Raw genomic sequence first — 21,943 nt, 5'->3', positions numbered from 1 at the left:
ACACATGGCATGATGTGGGGACACTATGGGACTGCCTTAACACTTTTGGATCTTGAGGCTGTCTTGCTAGTTTTTTTTTTTTACCCCGGACACAGTCTCTTTGAGAGGAGGCTGCGGTCCATCAGGACCAAAACCTCACGCCACAAGAACAGTTTCTTCCCGTCTGCTGTCAGCCTCATCAACAAGTCCCGGATTCCCCCCCCCCCCCCGACACTGTTCACACCCCACCTCTGCCTCATCCTGCCACTTTGACACTCTATATGCGTTAAATTAACGCTCAGTTTGGACTCTTAGGAAAAACAATCAGACTGCAGTTCCGGAACAACAAACAAAAAACAGACCGTGTACATATATTTATACTGTATACTGTATATTTTGTATTTTCATTTTTTAATAGATGTGTCTGCACCTACTTCACCAAAACAAATCCCCAGTCGAGGTCAGCAGGCCCCGTCTCCACTGTAAACAGTGTGGACTGGGCAATGCTTCCCTTTTCGGAGGGTCCGGACGGTTTGCCAGAACCCCTTCGAGGCCGACCAAAAGTCGCGCTCCATGGCCTCACCGAATTCCTCCCACACCCGAGTTTTTGCCTCGACAACCGCAGAAGCCGCAAACCGTTTGGCCTGACAGTACCTGTCAGCTGCTTCCGGAGTCCCACAAGCCATCAATGCTCGATAGGACTCCTTCTTCAGCTTGATGGCGGCCCTGACCTCTGGTGTCCACCATCGGGTTCGGGGCCTGCCGCCACGACTGGCACCGACCGCCTTGCGGCCGCAGCTCCGGTCAGCCGCCTCAGCAATGGAGGCACGGAATATGGCCCATTCGGACTCAATATCCCGGTCCTCCCCCGGGATGCAGGCGAAGCTCTGCCAGAGGTGAGAGTTGAAGACTCGACGAACGGGAGACTGTGCCAGACGTTCCCAGCACACCCTCACTACTCGTTTGGGTCTACCAGGTCTGTCCAGCATCCTCCCCCGCCATCTAATCCAACTCATCACCAGGTGGTGATCAGTTGACAGCTCAGCCCCTCTCTTCACCCGCCTGTCCAGAACATGCGGACGCAGGTCTGATGACACGACTGCAAAGTCGATCATAGACCTGCAGCCAAGGGTGTCCTGGTGCCAAGTGCACTTATGGACATCCCAGAATTTCTAGGCGCAGCCAAGGTGTTGAGGGAATCTGTTTCAGGGGCCTTAGAATATCATCTCTGCTATTTGCAGATGATGTGGTTCTTATGGCCTCTACGGGCTGTGACCTTCAGCGCTTACTGGGACGGTTTGCATCTGAGTGCGAAGCCTCTGGGATGAGACTCGGTACCTCCAAATCAGAGGCCGTGGTTCTCAGTCGTAAAAGGGTGGAGTGCTCCCTCCGGGTTGGGAATGAGGTCCTACCCCAGGTGGAGGAGTTTAGGTATCTTAGGTATGGTCACGAGTGAGGGAAAGTGGGAGCGTGAGGTCGACAGACGGATCGGCGCAGCCTCGGCAGTAATGCGGTCGCTGTAACGGACCGTCGTGGTTAAAAAAGCTTTCAATTTACCGGTCGATCTCTGTTCCCATCCTCACCTATGGTCATGAGCTTTGGGTCATGACCGAAAGAATGACATCTCGGATACAGGCGGCTGAAATGAGTTTCCTCCGTAGGGTAGCTGGACTCACTCTAAGAGATAGGGTGAGGAGCTCAGTCATCCGGGAGGGCTCAGAGTAGAGCCGCTTCTCCTTCACATCGAGAGGAGTCAGTTGAGGTGGCTCGGGCATCTAGTCCGGATGCCTCCCGGACGCCTCCCTGGTGAGGTGTTCCGGGCATACCCAGCCGGGAAAAGGCCCCGGGGCAGACCTAGGACACGCTGGAGGGATTATGTCTCACAGCTGGCCTGGGAACACCTTGGTGTCCTCCCGGTGGAGATGGAGGAGGTGGCCGGGGACCGGGAAATCTGGGCTTCCCTACTAAGACCGCTGCCCCCCGCGAACTGGACCTGGATAAGCGGAGGAAAATGGATGGATGGATGGATGGATGGATGGACTTGTATACTAAAATGAGATGGAGATAATTGCAATATTTGTCGGAATAGTGCTGGAACAAATGGTGGAAGGAGTATCTGACCAACACTGCTCTGAGACAAAGATGGCATACGCCAAGAAGAAACATGCAAGTTGGAGATGTGGTGATCGTCAAAAAGGAGGAGGTTCCCCGAAACGAATGGAAACTGGCTGGGATTTTTCAAGTCCATAAGAGTGACAATGGACTAGTGAGGAAAGTTACGCAATGTCCCGCAATGGCGTGTGAATGCACTCAAGAGCAATAAATGCATCGAGAACAGCAGTAAAGGAAGCGTGAACTCTTTACTGGACCAGGTCAGCTAAGTAACAAAGACCATACATCTGCAAGCTCTTCAAAAGACACGTAAGGAGTACAGCCATAGCAGAGGATGGTTTCTATCCATCGACCTCTGGGTTATGGGCCCAGCACGCTACCGCTGCGCCACTCTGCTGCTGACATCTGTACAAGTACCCAGCTTTGTGCGGCTCCTTTTGAGTGTCCTCTGTTGTCAGTGAACCTCACAAGGTCACAGTTTTTTTTCCTGATCAGGGCACCGTTTTAGGTTGGGTGGATGAGTGATCGAAAGCGCCAGATTAAGGTTCCTTAACGCTCAGGAGGCACTGGTTGAAATCCCACAGCTGGCATTTTCCTGGTCAGCTCCATTATCCACGACTGGAATGATTTGGCAGCAAAAGACTGTCAGATTGTACAAGACACCTGAACACCTTGAGAAGAAGATTAAGAGAGGTTTTGTTCTAATGAGATGGGTTTGTTTGTTGACATTGTGACATACAAAAGAGGTACTCCCCGTCGGGGAATCGAACCCCGGTGTTCCGCGTGACAGGCGGAGATACTGTCCACTATACTAACGAGGACTGCTGCTGCGATGATGTGGTGTCGATTGGCCAAAGGGGAATTCAGAACAGGCTCGTGGCCCATGACCGTTTTTATGGTAGCTGGAGACTTTAACCACTGAAATCCATCCCGCTTATCCTCATCAACGGACTGTATTCCCCACCCGTTACCAGCATGGGGACATTCCAACCCAAGATGAGAACACACTGGACCAGGGACACAGCAACATAGCAGGTGGCACAGACACAGCTTCACATTGCCCCCACTTTTAGACCCGACTGAAAAAAGACTCTCTTGCTTGGTGCTAACATGATGACCATTAGCATGTTAGCATTTAAGCTAATTTACTCATGTCTCAAGGCAAATAGACACATGGCATGATGTGGGGACACTATGGGACTGCCTTAACACTTTTGGATCTTGAGGCTGTCTTGCTAGTTTTTTTTTTTTTACCCCGGACACAGTCTCTTTGAGAGGAGGCTGCGGTCCATCAGGACCAAAACCTCACGCCACAAGAACAGTTTCTTCCCGTCTGCTGTCAGCCTCATCAACAAGTCCCGGAATCCCCCCCCCCCCCGACACTGTTCACACCCCACCTCTGCCTCATCCTGCCACTTTGACACTCTATATGCGTTAAATTAACGCTCAGTTTGGACTCTTAGGAAAAACAATCAGACTGCAGTTCCGGAACAACAAACAAAAAACAGACCGTGTACATATATTTATACTGTATACTGTATATTTTGTATTTTCATTTTTTAATAGATGTGTCTGCACCTACTTCACCAAAACAAATCCCCAGTCGAGGTCAGCAGGCCCCGTCTCCACTGTAAACAGTGTGGACTGGGCAATGCTTCCCTTTTCGGAGGGTCCGGACGGTTTGCCAGAACCCCTTCGAGGCCGACCAAAAGTCGCGCTCCATGGCCTCACCGAATTCCTCCCACACCCGAGTTTTTGCCTCGACAACCGCAGAAGCCGCAAACGGTTTGGCCTGACAGTACCTGTCAGCTGCTTCCGGAGTCCCACAAGCCATCAATGCTCGATAGGACTCCTTCTTCAGCTTGATGGCGGCCCTGACCTCTGGTGTCCACCATCGGGTTCGGGGCCTGCCGCCACGACTGGCACCGACCGCCTTGCGGCCGCAGCTCCGGTCAGCCGCCTCAGCAATGGAGGCACGGAATATGGCCCATTCGGACTCAATATCCCGGTCCTCCCCCGGGATGCAGGCGAAGCTCTGCCAGAGGTGAGAGTTGAAGACTCGACAAACGGGAGACTCTGCCAGACGTTCCCAGCACACCCTCACTACTCGTTTGGGTCTACCAGGTCTGTCCAGCATCCTCCCCCGCCATCTAATCCAACTCATCACCAGGTGGTGATCAGTTGACAGCTCAGCCCCTCTCTTCACCCGCCTGTCCAGAACATGCGGACGCAGGTCTGATGACACGACTGCAAAGTCGATCATAGACCTGCAGCCAAGGGTGTCCTGGTGCCAAGTGCACTTATGGACATCCCAGAATTTCTAGGCGCAGCCAAGGTGTTGAGGGAATCTGTTTCAGGGGACTTAGAATCTCATCTCTGCTATTTGCAGATGATGTGGTTCTTATGGCCTCTACGGGCTGTGACCTTCAGCGCTTACTGGGACGGTTTGCATCTGAGTGCGAAGCCTCTGGGATGAGACTCGGTACCTCCAAATCAGAGGCCGTGGTTCTCAGTCGTAAAAGGGTGGAGTGCTCCCTCCGGGTTGGGAATGAGGTCCTACCCCAGGTGGAGGAGTTTAGGTATCTTAGGTATGGTCACGAGTGAGGGAAAGTGGAAGTGTGAGGTCGACAGACGGATCGGCGCAGCCTCGGCAGTAATGCGGTCGCTGTAACGGACCGTCGTGGTTAAAAAAGCTTTCAATTTACCGGTCGATCTCTGTTCCCATCCTCACCTATGGTCATGAGCTTTGGGTCATGACCGAAAGAATGACATCTCGGATACAGGCGGCTGAAATGAGTTTCCTCCGTAGGGTAGCTGGACTCACTCTAAGAGATAGGGTGAGGAGCTCAGTCATCCGGGAGGGCTCAGAGTAGAGCCGCTTCTCCTTCACATCGAGAGGAGTCAGTTGAGGTGGCTCGGGCATCTAGTCCGGATGCCTCCCGGACGCCTCCCTGGTGAGGTGTTCCGGGCATACCCAGCCGGGAAAAGGCCCCGGGGCAGACCTAGGACACGCTGGAGGGATTATGTCTCACAGCTGGCCTGGGAACACCTTGGTGTCCTCCCGGTGGAGATGGAGGAGGTGGCCGGGGACCGGGAAATCTGGGCTTCCCTACTAAGACCGCTGCCCCCCGCGAACTGGACCTGGATAAGCGGAGGAAAATGGATGGATGGATGGATGGATGGACTTGTATACTAAAATGAGATGGAGATAATTGCAATATTTGTCGGAATAGTTCTGGAACAAATGGTGGAAGGAGTATCTGACCAACACTGCTCTGAGACAAAGATGGCATACGCCAAGAAGAAACATGCAAGTTGGAGATGTGGTGATCGTCAAAAAGGAGGAGGTTCCCCGAAACGAATGGAAACTGGCTGGGATTTTTCAAGTCCATAAGAGTGACAATGGACTAGTGAGGACAGTTACGGTGTTTCACGATGCTTCAATGTCCCGCAATGGCGTGTGAATGCACTCAAGAGCAATAAATGCATCGAGAACAGCAGTAAAGGAAGCGTGAACTCTTTACTGGACCAGGTCAGCTAAGTAACAAAGACCATACATCTGCAAGCTCTTCAAAAGACACGTAAGGAGTACAGCCATAGCAGAGGATGGTTTCGATCCATCGACCTCTGGGTTATGGGCCCAGCACGCTACCGCTGCGCCACTCTGCTGCTGACATCTGTACAAGTACCCAGCTTTGTGCGGCTCCTTTTGAGTGTCCTCTGTTGTCAGTGAACCTCACAAGGTCACAGTTTTTTTTCCTGATCAGGGCACCGTTTTAGGTTGGGTGGATGAGTGATCGAAAGCGCCAGATTAAGGTTCCTTAACGCTCAGGAGGCACTGGTTGAAATCCCACAGCTGGCATTTTCCTGGTCAGCTCCATTATCCACGACTGGAATGATTTGGCAGCAAAAGACTGTCAGATTGTACAAGACACCTGAACACCTTGAGAAGAAGATTAAGAGAGGTTTTGTTCTAATGAGATGGGTTTGTTTGTTGACATTGTGACATACAAAAGAGGTACTCCCCGTCGGGGAATCGAACACCGGTCTTCCGCGTGACAGGCGGAGATACTGTCCACTATACTAACGAGGACTGCTGCTGCGATGATGTGGTGTCGATTGGCCAAAGGGGAATTCAGAACAGGCTCGTGGCCCATGACCGTTTTTATGGTAGCTGGAGACTTTAACCACTGAAATCCATCCCGCTTATCCTCATCAACGGACTGTATTCCCCACCCGTTACCAGCATGGGGACATTCCAACCCAAGATGAGAACACACTGGACCAGGGACACAGCAACATAGCAGGTGGCACAGACACAGCTTCACATTGGCCCCACTTTTAGACCCGACTGAAAAAAGACTCTCTTGCTTGGTGCTAACATGATGACCATTAGCATGTTAGCATTTAAGCTAATTTACTCATGTCTCAAGGCAAATAGACACATGGCATGATGTGGGGACACTATGGGACTGCCTTAACACTTTTGGATCTTGAGGCTGTCTTGCTAGTTTTTTTTTTTTTTACCCCGGACACAGTCTCTTTGAGAGGAGGCTGCGGTCCATCAGGACCAAAACCTCACGCCACAAGAACAGTTTCTTCCCGTCTGCTGTCAGCCTCATCAACAAGTCCCGGAATCCCCCCCCCCCCCCCCCCGACACTGTTCACACCCCACCTCTGCCTCATCCTGCCACTTTGACACTCTATATGCGTTAAATTAACGCTCAGTTTGGACTCTTAGGAAAAACAATCAGACTGCAGTTCCGGAACAACAAACAAAAAACAGACCGTGTACATATATTTATACTGTATACTGTATATTTTGTATTTTCATTTTTTAATAGATGTGTCTGCACCTACTTCACCAAAACAAATCCCCAGTCGAGGTCAGCAGGCCCCGTCTCCACTGTAAACAGTGTGGACTGGGCAATGCTTCCCTTTTCGGAGGGTCCGGACGGTTTGCCAGAACCCCTTCGAGGCCGACCAAAAGTCGCGCTCCATGGCCTCACCGAATTCCTCCCACACCCGAGTTTTTGCCTCGACAACCGCAGAAGCCGCAAACCGTTTGGCCTGACAGTACCTGTCAGCTGCTTCCGGAGTCCCACAAGCCATCAATGCTCGATTGGACTCCTTCTTCAGCTTGATGGCGGCCCTGACCTCTGGTGTCCACCATCGGGTTCGGGGCCTGCCGCCACGACTGGCACCGACCGCCTTGCGGCCGCAGCTCCGGTCAGCCGCCTCAGCAATGGAGGCACGGAATATGGCCCATTCGGACTCAATATCCCGGTCCTCCCCCGGGATGCAGGCGAAGCTCTGCCAGAGGTGAGAGTTGAAGACTCGACAAACGGGAGACTCTGCCAGACGTTCCCAGCACACCCTCACTACTCGTTTGGGTCTACCAGGTCTGTCCAGCATCCTCCCCCGCCATCTAATCCAACTCATCACCAGGTGGTGATCAGTTGACAGCTCAGCCCCTCTCTTCACCCGCCTGTCCAGAACATGCGGACGCAGGTCTGATGACACGACTGCAAAGTCGATCATAGACCTGCAGCCAAGGGTGTCCTGGTGCCAAGTGCACTTATGGACATCCCAGAATTTCTAGGCGCAGCCAAGGTGTTGAGGGAATCTGTTTCAGGGGCCTTAGAATCTCATCTCTGCTATTTGCAGATGATGTGGTTCTTATGGCCTCTACGGGCTGTGACCTTCAGCGCTTACTGGGACGGTTTGCATCTGAGTGCGAAGCCTCTGGGATGAGACTCGGTACCTCCAAATCAGAGGCCGTGGTTCTCAGTCGTAAAAGGGTGGAGTGCTCCCTCCGGGTTGGGAATGAGGTCCTACCCCAGGTGGAGGAGTTTAGGTATCTTAGGTATGGTCACGAGTGAGGGAAAGTGGAAGCGTGAGGTCGACAGACGGATCGGCGCAGCCTCGGCAGTAATGCGGTCGCTGTAACGGACCGTCGTGGTTAAAAAAGCTTTCAATTTACCGGTCGATCTCTGTTCCCATCCTCACCTATGGTCATGAGCTTTGGGTCATGACCGAAAGAATGACATCTCGGATACAGGCGGCTGAAATGAGTTTCCTCCGTAGGGTAGCTGGACTCACTCTAAGAGATAGGGTGAGGAGCTCAGTCATCCGGGAGGGCTCAGAGTAGAGCCGCTTCTCCTTCACATCGAGAGGAGTCAGTTGAGGTGGCTCGGGCATCTAGTCCGGATGCCTCCCGGACGCCTCCCTGGTGAGGTGTTCCGGGCATACCCAGCCGGGAAAAGGCCCCGGGGCAGACCTAGGACACGCTGGAGGGATTATGTCTCACAGCTGGCCTGGGAACACCTTGGTGTCCTCCCGGTGGAGATGGAGGAGGTGGCCGGGGACCGGGAAATCTGGGCTTCCCTACTAAGACCGCTGCCCCCCGCGAACTGGACCTGGATAAGCGGAGGAAAATGGATGGATGGATGGATGGACTTGTATACTAAAATGAGATGGAGATAATTGCAATATTTGTCGGAATAGTTCTGGAACAAATGGTGGAAGGAGTATCTGACCAACACTGCTCTGAGACAAAGATGGCATACGCCAAGAAGAAACATGCAAGTTGGAGATGTGGTGATCGTCAAAAAGGAGGAGGTTCCCCGAAACGAATGGAAACTGGCTGGGATTTTTCAAGTCCATAAGAGTGACAATGGACTAGTGAGGACAGTTACGGTGTTTCACGATGCTTCAATGTCCCGCAATGGCGTGTGAATGCACTCAAGAGCAATAAATGCATCGAGAACAGCAGTAAAGGAAGCGTGAACTCTTTACTGGACCAGGTCAGCTAAGTAACAAAGACCATACATCTGCAAGCTCTTCAAAAGACACGTAAGGAGTACAGCCATAGCAGAGGATGGTTTCGATCCATCGACCTCTGGGTTATGGGCCCAGCACGCTACCGCTGCGCCACTCTGCTGCTGACATCTGTACAAGTACCCAGCTTTGTGCGGCTCCTTTTGAGTGTCCTCTGTTGTCAGTGAACCTCACAAGGTCACAGTTTTTTTTCCTGATCAGGGCACCGTTTTAGGTTGGGTGGATGAGTGATCGAAAGCGCCAGATTAAGGTTCCTTAACGCTCAGGAGGCACTGGTTGAAATCCCACAGCTGGCATTTTCCTGGTCAGCTCCATTATCCACGACTGGAATGATTTGGCAGCAAAAGACTGTCAGATTGTACAAGACACCTGAACACCTTGAGAAGAAGATTAAGAGAGGTTTTGTTCTAATGAGATGGGTTTGTTTGTTGACATTGTGACATACAAAAGAGGTACTCCCCGTCGGGGAATCGAACCCCGGTCTTCCGCGTGACAGGCGGAGATACTGTCCACTATACTAACGAGGACTGCTGCTGCGATGATGTGGTGTCGATTGGCCAAAGGGGAATTCAGAACAGGCTCGTGGCCCATGACCGTTTTTATGGTAGCTGGAGACTTTAACCACTGAAATCCATCCCGCTTATCCTCATCAACGGACTGTATTCCCCACCCGTTACCAGCATGGGGACATTCCAACCCAAGATGAGAACACACTGGACCAGGGACACAGCAACATAGCAGGTGGCACAGACACAGCTTCACATTGCCCCCACTTTTAGACCCGACTGAAAAAAGACTCTTTTGCTTGGTGCTAACATGATGACCATTAGCATGTTAGCATTTAAGCTAATTTACTCATGTCTCAAGGCAAATAGACACATGGCATGATGTGGGGACACTATGGGACTGCCTTAACACTTTTGGATCTTGAGGCTGTCTTGCTAGTTTTTTTTTTTTTTTACCCCGGACACAGTCTCTTTGAGAGGAGGCTGCGGTCCATCAGGACCAAAACCTCACGCCACAAGAACAGTTTCTTCCCGTCTGCTGTCAGCCTCATCAACAAGTCCCGGAATCCCCGCCCCCCCCCCGACACTGTTCACACCCCACCTCTGCCTCATCCTGCCACTTTGACACTCTATATGCGTTAAATTAACGCTCAGTTTGGACTCTTAGGAAAAACAATCAGACTGCAGTTCCGGAACAACAAACAAAAAACAGACCGTGTACATATATTTATACTGTATACTGTATATTTTGTATTTTCATTTTTTAATAGATGTGTCTGCACCTACTTCACCAAAACAAATCCCCAGTCGAGGTCAGCAGGCCCCGTCTCCACTGTAAACAGTGTGGACTGGGCAATGCTTCCCTTTTCGGATGGTCCGGACGGTTTGCCAGAACCCCTTCGAGGCCGACCAAAAGTCGCGCTCCATGGCCTCACCGAATTCCTCCCACACCCGAGTTTTTGCCTCGACAACCGCAGAAGCCGCAAACCGTTTGGCCTGACAGTACCTGTCAGCTGCTTCCGGAGTCCCACAAGCCATCAATGCTCGATAGGACTCCTTCTTCAGCTTGATGGCGGCCCTGACCTCTGGTGTCCACCATCGGGTTCGGGGCCTGCCGCCACGACTGGCACCGACCGCCTTGCGGCCGCAGCTCCGGTCAGCCGCCTCAGCAATGGAGGCACGGAATATGGCCCATTCGGACTCAATATCCCGGTCCTCCCCCGGGATGCAGGCGAAGCTCTGCCAGAGGTGAGAGTTGAAGACTCGACAAACGGGAGACTCTGCCAGACGTTCCCAGCACACCCTCACTACTCGTTTGGGTCTACCAGGTCTGTCCAGCATCCTCCCCCGCCATCTAATCCAACTCATCACCAGGTGGTGATCAGTTGACAGCTCAGCCCCTCTCTTCACCCGCCTGTCCAGAACATGCGGACGCAGGTCTGATGACACGACTGCAAAGTCGATCATAGACCTGCAGCCAAGGGTGTCCTGGTGCCAAGTGCACTTATGGACATCCCAGAATTTCTAGGCGCAGCCAAGGTGTTGAGGGAATCTGTTTCAGGGGCCTTAGAATCTCATCTCTGCTATTTGCAGATGATGTGGTTCTTATGGCCTCTACGGGCTGTGACCTTCAGCGCTGACTGGGACGGTTTGCATCTGAGTGCGAAGCCTCTGGGATGAGACTCGGTACCTCCAAATCAGAGGCCGTGGTTCTCAGTCGTAAAAGGGTGGAGTGCTCCCTCCGGGTTGGGAATGAGGTCCTACCCCAGGTGGAGGAGTTTAGGTATCTTAGGTATGGTCACGAGTGAGGGAAAGTGGAAGCGTGACGTCGACAGACGGATCGGCGCAGCCTCGGCAGTAATGCGGTCGCTGTAACGGACCGTCGTGGTTAAAAAAGCTTTCAATTTACCGGTCGATCTCTGTTCCCATCCTCACCTATGGTCATGAGCTTTGGGTCATGACCGAAAGAATGACATCTCGGATACAGGCGGCTGAAATGAGTTTCCTCCGTAGGGTAGCTGGACTCACTCTAAGAGATAGGGTGAGGAGCTCAGTCATCCGGGAGGGCTCAGAGTAGAGCCGCTTCTCCTTCACATCGAGAGGAGTCAGTTGAGGTGGCACGGGCATCTAGTCCGGATGCCTCCCGGACGCCTCCCTGGTGAGGTGTTCCGGGCATACCCAGCCGGGAAAAGGCCCCGGGGCAGACCTAGGACACGCTGGAGGGATTATGTCTCACAGCTGGCCTGGGAACACCTTGGTGTCCTCCCGGTGGAGATGGAGGAGGTGGCCGGGGACCGGGAAGTCTGGGCTTCCCTACTAAGACCGCTGCCCCCCGCGAACTGGACCTGGATAAGCGGAGGAAAATGGATGGATGGATGGATGGATGGACTTGTATACTAAAATGAGATGGAGATAATTGCAATATTTGTCGGAATAGTTCTGGAACAAATGGTGGAAGGAGTATCTGACCAACACTGCTCTGAGACAAAGATGGCATACGCCAAGAAGAAACATGCAAGTTGGAGATGTGGTGATCGTCAAAAAGGAGGAGGTTCCCCGAAACGAATGGAAACTGGCTGGGATTTTTCAAGTCCATAAGAGTGACAATGGACTAGTGAGGACAGTTACGGTGTTTCACGATGCTTCAATGTCCCGCAATGGCGTGTGAATGCACTCAAGAGCAATAAATGCATCGAGAACAGCAGTAAAGGAAGCGTGAACTCTTTACTGGACCAGGTCAGCTAAGTAACAAAGACCATACATCTGCAAGCTCTTCAAAAGACACGTAAGGAGTACAGCCATAGCAGAGGATGGTTTCGATCCATCGACCTCTGGGTTATGGGCCCAGCACGCTACCGCTGCGCCACTCTGCTGCTGACATCTGTACAAGTACCCAGCTTTGTGCGGCTCCTTTTGAGTGTCCTCTGTTGTCAGTGAACCTCACAAGGTCACAGTTTTTTTTCCTGATCAGGGCACCGTTTTAGGTTGGGTGGATGAGTGATCGAAAGCGCCAGATTAAGGTTCCTTAACGCTCAGGAGGCACTGGTTGAAATCCCACAGCTGGCATTTTCCTGGTCAGCTCCATTATCCACGACTGGAATGATTTGGCAGCAAAAGACTGTCAGATTGTACAAGACACCTGAACACCTTGAGAAGAAGATTAAGAGAGGTTTTGTTCTAATGAGATGGGTTTGTTTGTTGACATTGTGACATACAAAAGAGGTACTCCCCGTCGGGGAATCGAACACCGGTCTTCCGCGTGACAGGCGGAGATACTGTCCACTATACTAACGAGGACTGCTGCTGCGATGATGTGGTGTCGATTGGCCAAAGGGGAATTCAGAACAGGCTCGTGGCCCATGACCGTTTTTATGGTAGCTGGAGACTTTAACCACTGAAATCCATCCCGCTTATCCTCATCAACGGACTGTATTCCCCACCCGTTACCAGCATGGGGACATTCCAACCCAAGATGAGAACACACTGGACCAGGGACACAGCAACATAGTAGGTGGCACAGACACAGCTTCACATTGCCCCCACTTTTAGACCCGACTGAAAAAAGACTCTCTTGCTTGGTGCTAACATGATGACCATTAGCATGTTAGCATTTAAGCTTATTTACTCATGTCTCAAGGCAAATAGACACATGGCATGATGTGGGGACACTATGGGACTGCCTTAACACTTTTGGATCTTGAGGCTGTCTTGCTAGTTCTTTTTTTTTTTTACCCCGGACACAGTCTCTTTGAGAGGAGGCTGCGGTCCATCAGGACCAAAACCTCACGCCACAAGAACAGTTTCTTCCCGTCTGCTGTCAGCGTCATCAACAAGTCCCGGAATCCCCCCCCCCCCCGACACTGTTCACACCCCACCTCTGCCTCATCCTGCCACTTTGACACTCTATATGCGTTAAATTAACGCTCAGTTTGGACTCTTAGGAAAAACAATCAGACTGCAGTTCCGGAACAACAAACAAAAAACAGACCGTGTACATATATTTATACTGTATACTGTATATTTTGTATTTTCATTTTTTAATAGATGTGTCTGCACCTACTTCACCAAAACAAATCCCCAGTCGAGGTCAGCAGGCCCCGTCTCCACTGTAAACAGTGTGGACTGGGCAATGCTTCCCTTTTCGGAGGGTCCGGACGGTTTGCCAGAACCCCTTCGAGGCCGACCAAAAGTCGCGCTACATGGCCTCACCGAATTCCTCCCACACCCGAGTTTTTGCCTCGACAACCGCAGAAGCCGCAAACCGTTTGGCCTGACAGTACCTGTCAGCTGCTTCCGGAGTCCCACAAGCCATCAATGCTCGATAGGACTCCTTCTTCAGCTTGATGGCGGCCCTGACCTCTGGTGTCCACCATCGGGTTCGGGGCCTGCCGCCACGACTGGCACCGACCGCCTTGCGGCCGCAGCTCCGGTCAGCCGCCTCAGCAATGGAGGCACGGAATATGGCCCATTCGGACTCAATATCCCGGTCCTCCCCCGGGATGCAGGCGAAGCTCTGCCAGAGGTGAGAGTTGAAGACTCGACAAACGGGAGACTCTGCCAGACGTTCCCAGCACACCCTCACTACTCGTTTGGGTCTACCAGGTCTGTCCTGCATCCTCCCCCGCCATCTAATCCAACTCATCACCAGGTGGTGATCAGTTGACAGCTCAGCCCCTCTCTTCACCCGCCTGTCCAGAACATGCGGACGCAGGTCTGATGACACGACTGCAAAGTCGATCATAGACCTGCAGCCAAGGGTGTCCTGGTGCCACGTGCACTTATGGACATCCCAGAATTTCTAGGCGCAGCCAAGGTGTTGAGGGAATCTGTTTCAGGGGCCTTAGAATCTCATCTCTGCTATTTGCAGATGATGTGGTTCTTATGGCCTCTACGGGCTGTGACCTTCAGCGCTTACTGGGACGGTTTGCATCTGAGTGCGAAGCCTCTGGGATGAGACTCGGTACCTCCAAATCAGAGGCCGTGGTTCTCAGTCGTAAAAGGGTGGAGTGCTCCCTCCGGGTTGGGAATGAGGTCCTACCCCAGGTGGAGGAGTTTAGGTATCTTAGGTATGGTCACGAGTGAGGGAAAGTGGGAGCGTGAGGTCGACAGACGGATCGGCGCAGCCTCGGCAGTAATGCGGTCGCTGTAACGGACCGTCGTGGTTAAAAAAGCTTTCAATTTACCGGTCGATCTCTGTTCCCATCCTCACCTATGGTCATGAGCTTTGGGTCATGACCGAAAGAATGACATCTCGGATACAGGCGGCTGAAATGAGTTTCCTCCGTAGGGTAGCTGGACTCACTCTAAGAGATAGGGTGAGGAGCTCAGTCATCCGGGAGGGCTCAGAGTAGAGCCGCTTCTCCTTCACATCGAGAGGAGTCAGTTGAGGTGGCTCGGGCATCTAGTCCGGATGCCTCCCGGACGCCTCCCTGGTGAGGTGTTCCGGGCATACCCAGCCGGGAAAAGGCCCCGGGGCAGACCTAGGACACGCTGGAGGGATTATGTCTCACAGCTGGCCTGGGAACACCTTGGTGTCCTCCCGGTGGAGATGGAGGAGGTGGCCGGGGACCGGGAAATCTGGGCTTCCCTACTAAGACTGCTGCCCCCCGCGACCTGGACCTGGATAAGCGGAGGAAAATGGATGGATGGATGGATGGATGGACTTGTATACTAAAATGAGATGGAGATAATTGCAATATTTGTCGGAATAGTTCTGGAACAAATGGTGGAAGGAGTATCTGACCAACACTGCTCTGAGACAAAGATGGCATACGCCAAGAAGAAACATGCAAGTTGGAGATGTGGTGATCGTCAAAAAGGAGGAGGTTCCCCGAAACGAATGGAAACTGGCTGGGATTTTTCAAGTCCATAAGAGTGACAATGGACTAGTGAGGACAGTTACGGTGTTTCACGATGCTTCAATGTCCCGCAATGGCGTGGGAATGCACTCAAGAGCAATAAATGCATCGAGAACAGCAGTAAAGGAAGCGTGAACTCTTTACTGGACCAGGTCAGCGAAGTAACAAAGACCATACATCTGCAAGCTCTTCAAAAGACACGTAAGGAGTACAGCCATAGCAGAGGATGGTTTCGATCCATCGACCTCTGGGTTATGGGCCCAGCACGCTACCGCTGCGCCACTCTGCTGCTGACATCTGTCCAAGTACCCAGCTTTGTGCGGCTCCTTTTGAGTGTCCTCTGTTGTCAGTGAACCTCACAAGGTCACAGTTTTTTTTCCTGATCAGGGCACCGTTTTAGGTTGGGTGGATGAGTGATCGAAAGCGCCAGATTAAGGTTCCTTACGCTCAGGAGGCACTGGTTGAAATCCCACAGCTGGCATTTTCCTGGTCAGCTCCATTATCCACGACTGGAATGATTTGGCAGCAAAAGACTGTCAGATTGTACAAGACACCTGAACACCTTGAGAAGAAGATTAAGAGAGGTTTTGTTCTAATGAGAAGGGTTTGTTTGTTGACATTGTGACATACAAAAGAGGTACTCCCCGTCGGGGAATCGAACCCCGGTCTTCCGCGTGACAGGCGGAGATACTGTCCACTATACTAACGAGGACTGCTGCTGCGATGATGTGGTGTCGATTGGCCAAAGGGGAATTCAGAACAGGCTCGTGGCCCATGACCGTTTTTATGGTAGCTGGAGACTTTAACCACTGAAATCCATCCCGCTTATCCTCATCAACGGACTGTATTCCCCACCCGTTACCAGCATGGGGACATTCCAACCCAAGATGAGAACACACTGGACCAGGGACACAGCAACATAGTAGGTGGCACAGACACAGCTTCACATTGCCCCCACTTTTAGACCCGACTGAAAAAAAACTCTCTTGCTTGGTGCTAACATGATGACCATTAGCATGTTAGCATTTAAGCTAATTTACTCATGTCTCAAGGCAAATAGACACATGGCATGATGTGGGGACACTATGGGACTGCCTTAACACTTTTGGATCTTGAGGCTGTCTTGCTAGTTCTTTTTTTTTTTACCCCGGACACAGTCTCTTTGAGAGGAGGCTGCGGTCCATCAGGACCAAAACCTCACGCCACAAGAACAGTTTCTTCCCGTCAGCTGTCAGCGTCATCAACAAGTCCCGGAATCCCCCCCCCCCCCCCCCCGACACTGTTCACACCCCACCTCTGCCTCATCCTGCCACTTTGACACTCTATATGCGTTAAATTAACGCTCAGTTTGGACTCTTAGGAAAAACAATCAGACTGCAGTTCCGGAACAACAAACAAAAAACAGACCGTGTACATATATTTATACTGTATACTGTATATTTTGTATTTTCATTTTTTAATAGATGTGTCTGCACCTACTTCACCAAAACAAATCCCCAGTCGAGGTCAGCAGGCCCCGTCTCCACTGTAAACAGTGTGGACTGGGCAATGCTTCCCTTTTCGGAGGGTCCGGACGGTTTGCCAGAACCCCTTCGAGGCCGACCAAAAGTCGCGCTACATGGCCTCACCGAATTCCTCCCACACCCGAGTTTTTGCCTCGACAACCGCAGAAGCCGCAAACCGTTTGGCCTGACAGTACCTGTCAGCTGCTTCCGGAGTCCCACAAGCCATCAATGCTCGATAGGACTCCTTCTTCAGCTTGATGGCGGCCCTGACCTCTGGTGTCCACCATCGGGTTCGGGGCCTGCCGCCACGACTGGCACCGACCGCCTTGCGGCCGCAGCTTCGGTCAGCCGCCTCAGCAATGGAGGCACGGAATATGGCCCATTCGGACTCAATATCCCGGTCCTCCCCCGGGATGCAGGCGAAGCTCTGCCAGAGGTGAGAGTTGAAGACTCGACAAACGGGAGACTCTGTCAGACGTTCCCAGCACACCCTCACTACTCGTTTGGGTCTACCAGGTCTGTCCAGCATCCTCCCCCGCCATCTAATCCAACTCATCACCAGGTGGTGATCAGTTGACAGCTCAGCCCCTCTCTTCACCCGCCTGTCCAGAACATGCGGACGCAGGTCTGATGACACGACTGCAAAGTCGATCATAGACCTGCAGCCAAGGGTGTCCTGGTGCCAAGTGCACTTATGGACATCCCAGAATTTCTAGGCGCAGCCAAGGTGTTGAGGGAATCTGTTTCAGGGGCCTTAGAATCTCATCTCTGCTATTTGCAGATGATGTGGTTCTTATGGCCTCTACGGGCTGTGACCTTCAGCGCTTACTGGGACGGTTTGCATCTGAGTGCGAAGCCTCTGGGATGAGACTCGGTACCTCCAAATCAGAGGCCGTGGTTCTCAGTCGTAAAAGGGTGGAGTGCTCCCTCCGGGTTGGGAATGAGGTCCTACCCCAGGTGGAGGAGTTTAGGTATCTTAGGTATGGTCACGAGTGAGGGAAAGTGGGAGCGTGAGGTCGACAGACGGATCGGCGCAGCCTCGGCAGTAATGCGGTCGCTGTAACGGACCGTCGTGGTTAAAAAAGCTTTCAATTTACCGGTCGATCTCTGTTCCCATCCTCACCTATGGTCATGAGCTTTGGGTCATGACCGAAAGAATGACATCTCGGATACAGGCGGCTGAAATGAGTTTCCTCCGTAGGGTAGCTGGACTCACTCTAAGAGATAGGGTGAGGAGCTCAGTCATCCGGGAGGGCTCAGAGTAGAGCCGCTTCTCCTTCACATCGAGAGGAGTCAGTTGAGGTGGCTCGGGCATCCAGTCCGGATGCCTCCCGGACGCCTCCCTGGTGAGGTGTTCCGGGCATACCCAGCCGGGAAAAGGCCCCGGGGCAGACCGAGGACACGCTGGAGGGATTATGTCTCACAGCTGGCCTGGGAACACCTTGGTGTCCTCCCGGTGGAGATGGAGGAGGTGGCCGGGGACCGGGGACCGGGAAATCTGGGCTTCCCTACTAAGACTGCTGCCCCCCGCGACCTGGACCTGGATAAGCGGAGGAAAATGGATGGATGGATGGATGGACTTGTATACTAAAATGAGATGGAGATAATTGCAATATTTGTCGGAATAGTTCTGGAACAAATGGTGGAAGGAGTATCTGACCAACACTGCTCTGAGACAAAGATGGCATACGCCAAGAAGAAACATGCAAGTTGGAGATGTGGTGATCGTCAAAAAGGAGGAGGTTCCCCGAAACGAATGGAAACTGGCTGGGATTTTTCAAGTCCATAAGAGTGACAATGGACTAGTGAGGACAGTTACGGTGTTTCACGATGCTTCAATGTCCCGCAATGGCGTGTGAATGCACTCAAGAGCAATAAATGCATCGAGAACAGCAGTAAAGGAAGCGTGAACTCTTTACTGGACCAGGTCAGCTAAGTAACAAAGACCATACATCTGCAAGCTCTTCAAAAGACACGTAAGGAGTACAGCCATAGCAGAGGATGGTTTCGATCCATCGACCTCTGGGTTATGGGCCCAGCACGCTACCGCTGCGCCACTCTGCTGCTGACATCTGTCCAAGTACCCAGCTTTGTGCGGCTCCTTTTGAGTGTCCTCTGTTGTCAGTGAACCTCACAAGGTCACAGTTTTTTTTCCTGATCAGGGCACCGTTTTAGGTTGGGTGGATGAGTGATCGAAAGCGCCAGATTAAGGTTCCTTACGCTCAGGAGGCACTGGTTGAAATCCCACAGCTGGCATTTTCCTGGTCAGCTCCATTATCCACGACTGGAATGATTTGGCAGCAAAAGACTGTCAGATTGTACAAGACACCTGAACACCTTGAGAAGAAGATTAAGAGAGGTTTTGTTCTAATGAGAAGGGTTTGTTTGTTGACATTGTGACATACAAAAGAGGGACTCCCCGTCGGGGAATCGAACCCCGGTCTTCCGCGTGACAGGCGGAGATACTGTCCACTATACTAACGAGGACTGCTGCTGCGATGATGTGGTGTCGATTGGCCAAAGGGGAATTCAGAACAGGCTCGTGGCCCATGACCGTTTTTATGGTAGCTGGAGACTTTAACCACTGAAATCCATCCCGCTTATCCTCATCAACGGACTGTATTCCCCACCCGTTACCAGCATGGGGACATTCCAACCCAAGATGAGAACACACTGGACCAGGGACACAGCAACATAGTAGGTGGCACAGACACAGCTTCACATTGCCCCCACTTTTAGACCCGACTGAAAAAAGACTCTCTTGCTTGGTGCTAACATGATGACCATTAGCATGTTAGCATTTAAGCTAATTTACTCATGTCTCAAGGCAAATAGACACATGGCATGATGTGGGGACACTATGGGACTGCCTTAACACTTTTGGATCTTGAGGCTGTCTTGCTAGTTCTTTTTTTTTTTACCCCGGACACAGTCTCTTTGAGAGGAGGCTGCGGTCCATCAGGACCAAAACCTCACGCCACAAGAACAGTTTCTTCCCGTCTGCTGTCAGCGTCATCAACAAGTCCCGGAATCCCCCCCCCCGACACTGTTCACACCCCACCTCTGCCTCATCCTGCCACTTTGACACTCTATATGCGTTAAATTAACGCTCAGTTTGGACTCTTAGGAAAAACAATCAGACTGCAGTTCCGGAACAACAAACAAAAAACAGACCGTGTACATATATTTATACTGTATACTGTATATTTTGTATTTTCATTTTTTAATAGATGTGTCTGCACCTACTTCACCAAAACAAATCCCCAGTCGAGGTCAGCAGGCCCCGTCTCCACTGTAAACAGTGTGGACTGGGCAATGCTTCCCTTTTCGGAGGGTCCGGACGGTTTGCCAGAACCCCTTCGAGGCCGACCAAAAGTCGCGCTACATGGCCTCACCGAATTCCTCCCACACCCGAGTTTTTGCCTCGACAACCGCAGAAGCCGCAAACCGTTTGGCCTGACAGTACCTGTCAGCTGCTTCCGGAGTCCCACAAGCCATCAATGCTCGATAGGACTCCTTCTTCAGCTTGATGGCGGCCCTGACCTCTGGTGTCCACCATCGGGTTCGGGGCCTGCCGCCACGACTGGCACCGACCGCCTTGCGGCCGCAGCTCCGGTCAGCCGCCTCAGCAATGGAGGCACGGAATATGGCCCATTCGGACTCAATATCCCGGTCCTCCCCCGGGATGCAGGCGAAGCTCTGCCAGAGGTGAGAGTTGAAGACTCGACAAACGGGAGACTCTGCCAGACGTTCCCAGCACACCCTCACTACTCGTTTGGGTCTACCAGGTCTGTCCTGCATCCTCCCCCGCCATCTAATCCAACTCATCACCAGGTGGTGATCAGTTGACAGCTCAGCCCCTCTCTTCACCCGCCTGTCCAGAACATGCGGACGCAGGTCTGATGACACGACTGCAAAGTCGATCATAGACCTGCAGCCAAGGGTGTCCTGGTGCCACGTGCACTTATGGACATCCCAGAATTTCTAGGCGCAGCCAAGGTGTTGAGGGAATCTGTTTCAGGGGCCTTAGAATCTCATCTCTGCTATTTGCAGATGATGTGGTTCTTATGGCCTCTACGGGCTGTGACCTTCAGCGCTTACTGGGACGGTTTGCATCTGAGTGCGAAGCCTCTGGGATGAGACTCGGTACCTCCAAATCAGAGGCCGTGGTTCTCAGTCGTAAAAGGGTGGAGTGCTCCCTCCGGGTTGGGAATGAGGTCCTACCCCAGGTGGAGGAGTTTAGGTATCTTAGGTATGGTCACGAGTGAGGGAAAGTGGGAGCGTGAGGTCGACAGACGGATCGGCGCAGCCTCGGCAGTAATGCGGTCGCTGTAACGGACCGTCGTGGTTAAAAAAGCTTTCAATTTACCGGTCGATCTCTGTTCCCATCCTCACCTATGGTCATGAGCTTTGGGTCATGACCGAAAGAATGACATCTCGGATACAGGCGGCTGAAATGAGTTTCCTCCGTAGGGTAGCTGGACTCACTCTAAGAGATAGGGTGAGGAGCTCAGTCATCCGGGAGGGCTCAGAGTAGAGCCGCTTCTCCTTCACATCGAGAGGAGTCAGTTGAGGTGGCTCGGGCATCTAGTCCGGATGCCTCCCGGACGCCTCCCTGGTGAGGTGTTCCGGGCATACCCAGCCGGGAAAAGGCCCCGGGGCAGACCTAGGACACGCTGGAGGGATTATGTCTCACAGCTGGCCTGGGAACACCTTGGTGTCCTCCCGGTGGAGATGGAGGAGGTGGCCGGGGACCGGGAAATCTGGGCTTCCCTACTAAGACTGCTTCCCCCCGCGACCTGGACCTGGATAAGCGGAGGAAAATGGATGGATGGATGGATGGATGGACTTGTATACTAAAATGAGATGGAGATAATTGCAATATTTGTCGGAATAGTTCTGGAACAAATGGTGGAAGGAGTATCTGACCAACACTGCTCTGAGACAAAGATGGCATACGCCAAGAAGAAACATGCAAGTTGGAGATGTGGTGATCGTCAAAAAGGAGGAGGTTCCCCGAAACGAATGGAAACTGGCTGGGATTTTTCAAGTCCATAAGAGTGACAATGGACTAGTGAGGACAGTTACGGTGTTTCACGATGCTTCAATGTCCCGCAATGGCGTGGGAATGCACTCAAGAGCA

At 52.3% G+C, this 21,943-nt stretch overlaps 4 non-coding genes across 4 annotated transcripts; all 4 read right to left on the bottom strand.

Moving 5' to 3' along the window:
- Positions 1–2,840: 2,840 nt before the first annotated feature.
- Positions 2,841–2,912, bottom strand: trnad-guc (transfer RNA aspartic acid (anticodon GUC)). The gene has a single exon. It is a non-coding gene; the product is annotated as a tRNA-Asp (tRNA).
- Positions 2,913–9,386: 6,474 nt separating this feature from the next.
- Positions 9,387–9,458, bottom strand: trnad-guc (transfer RNA aspartic acid (anticodon GUC)). Its single transcript has one exon. It is a non-coding gene; the product is annotated as a tRNA-Asp (tRNA).
- Positions 9,459–15,935: 6,477 nt separating this feature from the next.
- On the bottom strand, positions 15,936–16,007 carry trnad-guc (transfer RNA aspartic acid (anticodon GUC)). The gene has a single exon. It is a non-coding gene; the product is annotated as a tRNA-Asp (tRNA).
- Positions 16,008–19,215: 3,208 nt separating this feature from the next.
- trnad-guc (transfer RNA aspartic acid (anticodon GUC)) lies at positions 19,216–19,287 on the bottom strand. The gene has a single exon. It is a non-coding gene; the product is annotated as a tRNA-Asp (tRNA).
- Between the last annotated feature and the right edge of the window lie 2,656 nt (positions 19,288–21,943).

This window comes from Doryrhamphus excisus, chromosome 2 (assembly GCF_030265055.1).
Source record: "Doryrhamphus excisus isolate RoL2022-K1 chromosome 2, RoL_Dexc_1.0, whole genome shotgun sequence".
NCBI classification, from domain to species: domain Eukaryota; kingdom Metazoa; phylum Chordata; class Actinopteri; order Syngnathiformes; family Syngnathidae; genus Doryrhamphus; species Doryrhamphus excisus.
Note: the sequence above shows the minus strand (reverse complement) of the source record. Positions and strands in the feature narration are given on the sequence as shown.